General features: G+C 35.7%; 1 long non-coding RNA gene across 1 annotated transcript; it reads left to right on the forward strand.

The window, feature by feature from the left end:
* Positions 1 to 289: 289 nt before the first annotated feature.
* On the forward strand, positions 290 to 1723 carry LOC110938580. Its single transcript, XR_002591502.2, has 2 exons — positions 290 to 377; positions 1497 to 1723. It is a non-coding gene; the product is annotated as an uncharacterized LOC110938580 (long non-coding RNA).
* The last annotated feature ends 11151 nt before the right edge of the window (positions 1724 to 12874 follow it).

Genomic DNA, 12874 nt, shown 5'->3' on the forward strand with positions numbered 1-12874 from the left:
TGCTCACCATGTATTTAACGCGCTTGATTTATAGTAATCAAAAGTGAATGTGTACGAATGTGAAACGAATAGTTTATTAATAAGTAATAATGTCGGAGTTATGTTGTGTACGTATCTATGATAATAAGTTTGACTAAGTAAATGATTGAACAACGTGGTTGTCGGTTCATGTTTTATGCGTGATAAAGTTTGACTATTAAAAGTTTATGTAGCTAAGAGTTGAAAGTGGATGCGATATGAATGATCATACGTGCTAACTATGAAATGGGTATAATGATTTGAAAGGATAGGAAACCAAAATTGACAAGGACTCAAGTATGGAAGGCTATCGGATTAAGAGGAAATGAGGAAGTTATGCACAAACTTGGACGTGCGAGGTAAGTGATTTCCATAATCACTTCTTAGTTTGTTTAAGTAGTATAATGTTTAATTATTAAGTTCATATGAAGTTGAGGTCAAATCAATATATTATTTTGATGAATGCATGAACGGGTCGAATAATTCGTAGATGAATAATAAGCCAACATGTACAAGTTAAGAAATACCTTAACTCGGATGTTGGATTTCAAGTTCACATGATAGAATGTTAATTTACAATCATGTAGGAAGAAACGTGACGCAAAACGGGTGAAAAATGAGAGAGTTATGTCCGTTTCGGTAAAAATTAATGGCTAGGAAAAGTGCAGAGCTGACACGGCCGGGTGGTAAGCTGACACGGCCTGGTGAAGGTTCTGTGAAAAATATTATTTATGTGATTTATGCATCGTAGGCTTCGGTATATTATCTGTGGACTACGGTGGGCCTCCCAAACATGATTTCGAGTGTTCCCTTGACGATTATAAGTTGTACACCCAAGTCTAAGCCTTATTTAATTTATATAAGAGTATGATATATGTATGTAATGATGACTAAGGAGGTGTGTTAATTAAGTTTAGAGAATAGGATGGTATGTGGGTATGAATAATCGGAGTCATGGTGAGTTTAAGTCGTATAAACTAGTACGCGTGATGTGGATAGAAGATATATATATATATATATAAAAATATGCGAAAGGCGTACATTGTGTTGTAGTTAAATAGATGCATATAAATGGTTGGCGACCTTTTTACGAAGATGTAGTACTTGAATATGTTGAGATTACGGGTTTGCTAACCAAGTTATTATTAAGTATGTTTGAAACTGCAGGTTTACGAATGTCGGACTTTCGAAGTGTTGATATAGTAATGAAATGATTGAATGTTGGAAGGATAATCGGGTTGAAGTAACTTAAGCTGTTAGAATATGCTATGGACGTTTTAGTTTATACAATATTATATGTTTGGTCGTCACCATCTACTAACATGTTAGTTATATGAGGGTATATGTCAGACCCATTTAATTGGGTAATCGAATGCGTAAGAGAAATGAAAGTACGTACACGAATGGAACTAAAATGACGGTTTTATAAGCAAACAAGTATGACGGCTAACTTTTTAAAGCTTTGTTGTTGAATGTAGGTAAATCCTCAATTTTGGCGACTTGGAGAATCGGAGCGAGCACGAGTTCATGTTATGCCATACCAAACGCTTCCACTAGCTTGTTCAAATGTTTTTGATCCAAAATTTGTTGTATTGGTTTTTAGTAGTTTCTTGTTGAACGAATTGTAGAATTGTATCTAGTTTGTTTATGTTTAAAACAGGGGTATGCTCGTTTTATGGACGGGTCATGCCTGATTTTTGTTAAATTATAGTATGATATTATCACATTTAGGAAGGTGAAATTTGGGCGTAACATATATTGGACCCTTTAAAATTATTAAAAGAATAGGACCTGTAGCCTATCAGCTACAACTGCCGGAGGAAATGGCAGGAATACATGATGTATTTCATGTATCTAACCTCGAAAAGTGCCTAGCTGATGAATCGCTCGTAGTACCTCTCAAGGATATAGAGGTCAACGAACAACTCAAGTTTGTAGAGAAGCCTCTACAGATTGAAGATAGAAAAATAAAGAATCTCAAGCACAAGAGACTAGTTCTGGTCAAAGTGAAGTGGGATTCCAAGAGAGGACCCGAGTACACATGGGAGCTTGAATCAGAAATGCAAAAGAAATATCCACACTTGTTCCAGTAGATCTCGAGGACGAGCTCTAAAACAAGGTGGGGAGGATATAACAACCCTAACGTAAACCGACACCCTCATAAAATTTTCGACACCCTAATATACATTAAAATGTCCTAATATGTCTTTATATGCACCCCGTATGTGAAAACCGAGCCCGAAATATAACATAATTTATAAAATAAATTAAAAACAAGAAATTTTAAGTTGAGGCGGGCCGCATGGGACCTCACCTCAACTTAATGCGGGCCGCGCGAGGGTGTAACCGGACTTCGCCAAAACCTTAAGTTCATGCGGGCCGCGTATGATCTCGCTTAAGTTAATGCGGGCCGCGAGCGACCTAGAATGTGGCGCAGCCCGGTGATGACACGTGTCATCACCGTGTCAAGTCTAGAGGGTGACCCAGCCAAGCTACGCATTGACCGGAGGTCAACGCGGGCCGCGTAGGCCTTGTGCTCATGTCACGCGGGCCGCGAGAGGGTGCGATTTCAGCACTATAAATAGAAGGCAACGGGCCTTCAGTCCGTCGTTCATTTCCTTTCTTTCTTACTAAATTTCTGAGTAGTAGAAGTAATACCCGGGCATTATACCCCCCTAAATAGCGAGGTTCTGCTTTGTTGTAAGTATTATAACCCCTGGATACGTATTAGATACTCTGCCCGATTGATCTAGGGTTCCTTAACGACTGTCGTGGTTCTGCCCGACGTAGTCGTTGGAATGCCGTCTCGGGGAGTGTATTACTAATGTTAAAATGGGTTATTATACTAACACACGTGCATTTGTGTAAATTATAGATTATTCTCAGGAAATCACTACTGAAAACCCTAAAATAGCAATGTGAGTAATCTCCTTTTTGTTACTAGTTTTTACAAAACCTTAACCTTTTTACAATGAAATTTAGCAGTGATTGAGTCTTTGTAATTCTACAATTACTGCCGGTATGTTGGGGTTTTGTATACAAAATTGGAGTAACGTTACCATTGGACGAAGAGTTAGCCAATGTGTAATATGACCCTCTAGTCAGACTTGACACTACTGAATGAGTAATTGGGTAGATATAAACATTGTAATCGCCCTCAATACTGTTAAGTTTAAATTAAATTTATATTTCTTGGTTAAACTGGGATTCACTCACCAGTATTTTCCACTGACAAAACCTTTTTTAAAACGCGTTTCAGGTAACACAATGTGAAAGCCAATTAGAAGCCAGCTGGACAGCACTGAAGGCTTGGAAAAGTGGCTATAAAAGTTACCTAAATAAATAAAGCGTTTATTTCAATAAAGTGGGATTTATCCCTGTAATTCAGTTTGAAATGTAAAACTTGGGATTTACCCATGTATTTAATATTATAAAATATGGTGGTTTACTCTGATTTAATATTTCCTAACTACGATCCTGATGAAAATTTCCGCTGCCAAATAAGTTAATAACGTGATACCACCATAACTAGTTCGCGGCCGCCCATTCCCGGGAATAGGGATCGGGGGTTGTGACACTTACCCCTATGATCTGTTCTACTCTGTAATATTACCACCTCTGTAAAATGACTATATTACCCTTTCTTCTAACCCCCTATAGTTCTCTGTATTCTGCAATATTACCCCTAGTGTTATAGACTGCTCCAAACATTACCCCTGCAGGAAACAAATCCTTTTCAAAACCCTCTAAGGCTACAAGGTATGGTGATGGTCCTCCAAGGGAGAATGTTCCGCCATGTAGGCGCCACGTCATAGTCCTCCCAATGATGCTCCACCCCCAAAAAGTAGAGGGTATGGAAGGATGGTCCTAGTCATAGTCCTCCCCACCATTTCTTTGTTTTTTTAATCTTCTACTTTTTTTTAACAAATAAATAAACTAACAATATATTTTCATTAGTATTAAAACCACATTACATAAATTTAAAACAAAACATAAACTTAATAAAAAAACATAGACTTAAATAATATCATGCTTTCTTCATGATATCGGTTTGTAGTTTTTTCAACATCGAACGTTTCGGCTTGGGATACTGATCGACATCCATCGTAATTATTTCTCATTCCTTGAGCCGAATTTTTTCATCGGAAATTCGGATTTTCTCATTCGACAATCGGACCTTCTCGCGTAACTTTTCTTCCGCTACACGAGTTTTTTCTTCGACGGCCCGCTCCTTCGCCTCCGTCTTTTGGGCCGAGACGTCGTTGTACATTTTTAACTGTTCCATAAACTCTTCCATCTTCGGGTCCACCTTTTCCTTTTCTTTCCCCTTGGCCAGCTCCTTCTTTGATTTGTCTCGGCCCGGTGGACGCTCCTCATCATGTACGGCATACTCCTCTTCGTCAAAGTCGGCGTCATCATTTAAGTTTATGTGACACCTCGCGTCCGATCCACCGGCGCTAAAACTACCCGTTTCCGATGTTTTTTGGCGTTTCGCCATCTCCACCTCATTGGATAATATCCCGGAACTGAGAAAACATTCGGTTGGGTCGGGTTATTGGGATTGTTCGGATTGTTCGGGTTGTTGAAGGGATCCATGATAAAGTATAAGGTTTATAAAAGTGGAAGAAAAATTATATGAGAGAGATGAAATTTTGGGGTTAAATTTGTGAATTGAGGTGAAAAAGGGGTGGAAATATATATATTTTAATTTTTTGACCGTTTGGAAAATGGATTTTTTTTTATTAAATAACAGTAACTTTTCAAAGGGAGAGGCCCACTTTTGGTCCGTCTCAAACGTCTAGAAAGGAACGTGGAGGACGGGACGGCAGGGGGGCGGGTTGATGTAGCGCCCGTCGCCGGACGAGAACGGGTGGGGGGACGGCCCCATACCGTGTAGCCTAATAATACTTGCAATCACAGGTTAACTTACCTTGGTTCTTTTCTATAATACTTGACACTAAGGGTATGTTTGGCAAAAGTAGCTGATAGCTGGTGGCTGGAAACTGCAAGCTGGTAGCTGGTGGCTAGAAGTTGGTAGCTGTAGCTGGTAGCTAGTAGCTGTAGCTTTTTAGATATATTTGGTGTTTGGTAGAGTAGCTGTAGCTTTTAATAAAATGCATAAAATGACCAAAATGTACATAACTAAAAATTTAGAAAGTTAGTGCATTAAAAATTTCATTATTTTTAGTGGTTAAAATAGTCAATTTTTTTTCCTAAAAGCTTGTAGCTCCTTCTAAACGCTACTAGTAGTAGCGTTCAACGAAAAGCTTCAAGCTCCTAACCTAAAAACTTAAAGCTCCTTCAACCAAACAAGATTTTTTATTAAGTAGAATATTTTTCTTAAAAGCTTAAAGCTAGAAGCTAATAAAAGCTCCATGCCAAACATACCCTAAATGGTATATTGCTGGAACATTAATAACAGTTTGAGGATTACGCATGGTCTGATCCCAAAACAGAGAAACAACTTTTGCATAGATTAGTTCAATGATGAGGATTAGAGCCATGGGTATCTATTTACATCCACACCCTTGAACTTCTATCTTATGACAGTTTACACCTTTTGAGCAATTTATTTAGGGTAAATTGATTATAGCCGCTGATATTTTGATGGTTGAAAAAAATCTGAAAATGATGCAATAAAATCGGAAGCAATTGAGGAAGAAAAGTGAAACCAAATTTCTTCCTATTGTAAACATGAATCTTCAAATTCTAGATCAGTTGAATTCGGTGGCGGTTATGAATTCGGTCAGTTGAATTCGGTGGCGGTTATGAATTGTTATGATGTCATATGCATTTTGTCTAGTGCTATTGCAGTTTGATTTTCTTTATTTGAATTGCTGAATATCTTCACGACTTTAAATCATATATCAAATTTCAAGTTAAACATCCGGGTTAACTTAATTTAATTCACCAAATGCAGTAACAGATGTAATTTTTGAAATAAAAAAGTGCTTAAAGTTTTACTGTCTATGAGTTCTCGTTCGGTATTCTCTCGCGGTTCATGATAATACTATGAAAAAAGAACATAATTACATATGCTTAATGTATTCGATGAGCTGAACAACAGATCCTTTGAGAACTGTGCCGGTTTCGACTCGATCATTAAGCTGAGTGGAAAAAGGTTAGGGTTTCGAGATGAAGATCGCCGGAGATCTCGAGGAGTGGTGTGGGAAAGTAGGGGGTAAGAGTGCTAGGAGTCTCAAATGTATAGGGGGTTGTAATGTGTAAGATACAAAAGTATAGTGGAAATGACTTATATACCCTTTGACCGTTACTTAATTATGTTGCCTTTTAACAGAAGTTGTTCACAGGGGGTAATTTTGCGACATAACAACAATGTTGGGGGGGGGGGGGGGGGGCAAATTGCAATTATTTCAAGGGAGGGGTCAAAGTGCCAATTGACTTAAACCCCAGAGAATAAAATTACAGTTTACTCTTGTAATTAATATTCCAATGTTGTCCAATTAACAAATTAACTATTATGAATTAGTAACATACTTTGGCTTCTTGGTGTTGTACATGATGCTTGAAAGGTGTTTTATGCATGAGAAGGTTTGTACTCTTGGCTTGGAGGTTGTACTCATTTTGGGTATAAAAAACCACACCTCACTCTCCCTGATTTACACTCTCTCTTCTTTAATTCAGACACTCTCTCTTCTCTCATGTTTCTCTCTCTAGAAAAAGGCTCCGATTCTGTTGAGCTTGCCGGAGCCGGTGCATGTCTTTGATGTTGTTGAGGTGTCGTCGACGTGCATGTTTTTCTCTCTAGAAAAAGGCTCCGATTCTGGTGAGCTTGCTGGAGCCGATGTTGCTCTTGATCGACATCCGGTGTTTATGCCGGTGCATGTCTTTGATGGTGTTGAGGTGTCGTTGACGGTGCGTGTGTTGGTGGATCACCACCGTGTTAACACCTTCCGCCGCCGCCGATGTCGGTTTGGTGTTGTGGTTTTTACGCTTCTCAGTGTTGTACATGATGCTTGGGATGTGTCTTACGCATCATCGCCATTTTCACACCAGCCTCCTACGGTACTATTATTGTCGGTGTAGTGGTTCTTGCTTGGTGGTGTTGAGGTGACGGTGTCGGTGACTCACCGCCATCTTTACATCGTTTGCTGCCTTTTTCGTTTTGGTATTGTGGTTTGTGTTCATGATGGTTTTAAGGTGCTGATGCCGGTGAAACTGGCTATGATGAGTTGCGCATCTACATGAGTATTCATGAAGTTGGCATGGCATGGGTCTTGGATGGTAGGTTTTGAACCTGCAACCGCCTTGCAACCACTTCTTTCGCAAACTCTGAGCCTAATTTTTTTGTTTTGATTTTCATTCCTTTGTGTGATTTTCTGATCAACACGCTCACAAAACTTCCTAAGAAACAATAAACGATTTTCAACTTCGTGTCTTCTAACGTTGATGATGAGGAGGATTGATTGAATCTGTGAATGAAGTTGATGAAATTAAAAGTGAAATCCATTGGGGTGAACCATTCACCATGTTTGTTATCTCACCGAAACACACGAACAGAAAAGTTTGTATCTTGAAGGAAAAGTGACAAACCAATTTGAATTAAGTATAGTTTTATTTAATGGAAAGTGGAAAATATGTAAGTAATAAGCATTCTATCAATTTCTTTTCATACCTTAAAATCAAAAATTGAAAAATATAACATGTTGGTCTTGAAGAATATCACAATTTTATTGAACAGAGACCACTAAGAAATAAAGAACTCACATTATAATGGTTAAAATGGGTTCCTTTAAATTTATTAATTTTTCTGTGTAATTTTGTCTGCTAGGCTCACAGCTTCTTGATGTAAGTCTTTGCCTTCTAATATAAAAATAAATAAATCAACAACTAAAAGAAAATAGAACTCACACTGATTCATGGTTAAGCACACTAAATTAGAGATGGGTGTAAATAGAGAAGGGTTGGGATGAAATCATTTGGTTTTGTGGTTGGGAGTTGTATTGAATGATGAGATGGTTGAGTAAAGAATAATGTCTTTTTGGAATAAAAAAAGTAGAGATGTGTAAATCGTATAATAAGGATTTGAAATGTTGAAAAGTGGTTGTGTTTGCATGACATAATTCTGAACCTGAACCATGTAAGATTGTCATTATCGAAATTTCAACTTTATAATCATGATAAGCCCCCATTTTTTTATAGTGACGGTTTGTAGGTAAATGAAAAAGAATTAAATATTGTCACTTTTAAAATATTGTTTACAACAAATATAAAAGACAAAAATTGTTAAATTGAAATTTAATAGGTTAAACAAAATATCATAAATGTATATTAATTTTAGTTGAAACCAGCTACACTTAGTGGAGTACATCTAGGAAACTACATATACTTGAGTATGCATTGGGTTTCCCTAAAGTAAAAATTTAAAACTATTAAAAAATTCATTCAAATCAGATGCAAGAGGTTATCCAAAAGAAATCAAAATTTCTAGGAAACTACATATACTTAAGATAAAATGTATCAAAATGTCACTTATATATCTAGAGGGAAGTACTCATGGCCTCGAAAAAGTTGAGGGATATATTGCAACACTGGATGGTTGAGGGTTATCTTAAAGTTTCTTACACCATGGGACACATGTTGCTTATTTCCTAAGAAATATACATGAATTATTACATAGAAAAAGATAAGGCAAGTAGGAAAAGAAGCGCACAATTACAATGGCAGATAAGAGAGGCACTCGATATCTCTTTTTAAAGAATATAGTATGAATGCAAGAAAATGCCAATTTTACATATTTTCTTAATAGTATTATTTGTAAACGATATATTTGTGAATGTGAATTACTACAAAGAAGAAACATAGCAAAGGATGTAAGAACATAGTAAAGGATGTAAGTGCATACCTACACACTCATACAACTAATAAGATTGGAAAGACATAAAGACTTCACATTTTGAAATAATGTGCGATTTTTCCTAAAAAATAAGGTGCAACTGAGATTTGACTGTAAAGACAAAAAACCAAAATGTGATTGAGATTTTCGTTGTTTAGTTTTGTTTTAATACAAGCTTTTATGGTATTGATGGTCGCTAAGACGCTGACGGTGGTGTGGCATTGGTGCTACTTGACATAGTTTTACGCCTCCAGTCATAACGTGATTTTGGTTATGTCTTATTTTGTAAGCCCCCGGCCGCATCGCGGCGGGGATTCCATCTAGTTGTAGCTAAAAAGCTACAGAAAATATTATATTTAGTCATCTGGCTTATCACCAACCATACGCGTTGATGATGTCTAGTCTAGGGGTGTTCATCGAATCAAATATCGAATTTTTAAATTATTCGAATAATTTTTATTTTCCCTTGAATAGATCCGAATTCGATTAAAGTCTACCAAATTCGATCCAAATTCGGATTCGAATAAAAAACTCAATTCGTATTTGATTCGTATTCTATTAAAAATACGAATTCGAATAAATTCAATTTGCTTTAGATTATTCAAAAACATGTAAAAAACTATCAAAATGAAACATAAATTTTAAAGCAACCATAAAACATCATATCATATTAAAACAGTTCCAAATACAGTATCATAAATCTAAAATTTAAAACGAGAAGTCGGGAATAACCACTCCACCTTAAAAGTTAATATTTTAGTGTTAGAAATTTGTTGATAGATTTGTTACTTAGGTTTTAGTTATGGGCTATGTAGCTGGTTTGGTAATGGGTAATTTTAATACTTGGAATAAGTTTTGAAAATAATTTGTAGTAAAGCCTAATAAAAGTTACATATGTATTATATATAAAAATAATAAATAAAAATGTATAATTTTATTCGAATTTCGAATCGAATCGAGTTTGAAATTGAAAATTTGTATTGGATTTACTTGACTCGAATTGAACCGAATTTGAATTCGAATTCTTATAATCAAAACGAATTTTTGATAATCGAATCAAATTTAAACGAATTTCTTTTCAAATTAGAAACGAATTCTGAACACCCCTAGTGTAGCCCCATTATATATACTATAAATTAGCAAAGTTAGTGTGCATAACAAGTTGTATATTGTGCTTTGCACATTTTTCAAAAAAAAACTTTATTTTTTACTTTAAACCCAAAGGTTTTTATCTTTTGTAATTTAACCCTATATAATTTGTTTTTTTAATTTTAACCCAAAACTTTTCATTATTTGCAATTTTAACTTCACAACTTTTGTCAATTATACTTTTCATCTTCCGCAAATTTTCGTTTTACATATATTTCTAAATTTTTCGAGTTAGTATGACGCAACGCGCATGTGTGGTTCAACGTTTTTGCCTCTATTTTTCCATGTTTGACAGGTTCGTCGCAACACGCATATCCTAGGTCGAGTCAGTGTTGGTGGTCCATGACGGTTGTGTGACATTAGTACTATTTGACACCGTTTTACGCCTAGCTGCAACGCGAGGTGTGCTTTGGGGGTTTTCTAAAGAAAAAATGGATATGCATATGGTTGTCGTAACGTTGGCTTTGGTTTCCAAAAAAAAAAAGATTTTTTTTTACTTTTCACCCAAAAGTATTTAATAAATTACTTTTAAACCAAAACTATTTTTTTAGTTTTAACTCAAAACTTTTGATCTTTTGCAATCTATCCTCATAACTTTTTTTATTGGTTCTAAATTTTGTGATTTAACACATCGCAACGTGTCTTTGTCTTAACATTTTTACGTTTCGTTCTAAATTTTGCGAGTTAACATGATGCAACGTGCGTGTGTGGGTGAATGTTTTCCATCGTCTATTTTTTTCCCGTTTGACAGGTTTAACATAACGTGCGAGTCCTAGATCGACTTAGTTATAACTAAAGAATCCCCGCCGCATTGCGGCGGGTCGCAATCCTAGTTTATATTTATATACCATTATTAGTAACTTTTGCATAGTGTGTTATACAACATGCTTTGGGTCGTTTTCAAAAAGAAAAAGTTACATTATTATTTTTAGTCCAAAACTTTCCATTTCTTGCAATTTCAACCTCACAAAATTGACTTTTTTTTACTTATAGCTAAAAACTTTTCATTTTTTATAATTTAACATCACAACTTTTTTACTTTCAACTTTATTCCTCTACACTTTTGAACTTTCGCAAATTTTCATTTTACGTTTCATAGTAAATTATGTGAGTTAACAGTGTGGTTCAATGTTTTTACGTTTCATTCAAAATTTTGCAAGTTAACACGAAGCAATGTTCGTGTGTGGTTTTAGGTTTTTACGTCTATTTTCCCATTTGGTAGGTTCGTCGCAACGCGTAGGTTCTAGATTGACGTAGTTATTTTTTATATGTTATACGCTTCGGTCTGATTTTTTGGCATTAACACGCCGCAATTTCAATGTTGATGATCGCTAGCGATGATGTGACATTGATGCTATTTGACATAGTTTTGCGCCCCCGCCGCAACGCGGGGGTGCTTAGTTCTAGTTTAAGTTAAATTATAGACCACCATACACATCATGCCTCTTACACCTTGTTTTACCTAAGGTCGATTCGACTATTTTGGTGTTCTAAAACAAGTTAAAAATTCAATGCCTTTTTGAAAAGAGAAAAAAAACTATTTGAGAAAAACCCTCCTTTACCCGGGCTTAGGACCGACAAAATAAGCTAAAAGGTTTATTGTTGGCGAAGTTATTTTTTTTTTTTGTAATTTTATATATTTTTGTATGTGTAAAGATAAGTTCACCCCAACCCAAATATCATATATACTTTTTTTTTACGTTAGAGGCCCTATTGATTTGGAGGCCTAAAGCCCGAGCCTCACAATACTTGGGCTTGGGCCGGCATTGATGTTACCTTATCGGACTTACGGACTAAATATTGAAGATAGATCACCTCTACTCGAGTTGTGCTTAAATGTGTTGGTTCATAGTCAATCCTTATCAGTGGCGGAACTAGAACATTAACTCAGGAGTATCCAAATTTTTTCCACCATATAATCATACAATTTAAAAAAAACGACAATAAATAAAGTAAAATAAATACTTAATAGATTTGTCCTCTTCATGTAAAAAATCATTTTCGTCCATACAAACCATAGCATTGTTCAAAAATTTCTGGCCCATTTGATTGCGCAAATCCGTCTTGACAAGCTTCAATTTCGAAAAACATGTTTCAACGGTTGCGGTTGCAACCGGTAAAAGCAAAGATAGCTTCACTACCCGATAAACTAAAGGACAAGAACTATGCGTTCCCGAACCATAACACGCGTAAGATCACTTATTCCATTCAAGTTTGCAAATTGATCATAATCGCTTATAGTGTGACGAAATGACTCAATATCGCCCAAAAGAGTCTCTATTTCTAGTGTAGTATAATCATCCAGGTACATCTCATCAAACGTCAATATCTTCGATGGGTCAAATTAGAAAAATTGTTACAAGGATTTAAACCCGACATATTTTTTTTATCAAACTAGTTGTTACCTCGCTAAATCGATTTCCTAATTCTTGAATTTGCAAGTCCAAAACCTCATTAAAAATGTCAACTTCAAAATGATATCGATTTGTAATGACAATCTTTCGGTTTCTTGGATTACCAAAACTTATTGTCATGTCCAACATTGGAATGTTATATTTTCTTACAAAAGTAAGTCACTTTTTCCAACATCGACTCAAACTCATTTTGTCTTAAGTGCTTAATTTTTTTAGTATACCTACTATGTAACATCCAAACACGCTTTAACCGAAAAGACGCAGCGGAAATATGTACCACAAAATTTCTTTCATTATAAACGTTTTTAACTTACTTGAAAGTTCATAATAAAATAACTCTTTTTACAAAATATGCATCTTTCATACTCATTACAAAATAAATGCATAACTTATGTCTATCAATTTACATACACAAGCATTCCCGCACAATCCATCT

This window comes from Helianthus annuus, chromosome 5, assembly GCF_002127325.2.
Source record: "Helianthus annuus cultivar XRQ/B chromosome 5, HanXRQr2.0-SUNRISE, whole genome shotgun sequence".
Lineage (NCBI taxonomy): Eukaryota > Viridiplantae > Streptophyta > Magnoliopsida > Asterales > Asteraceae > Helianthus > Helianthus annuus.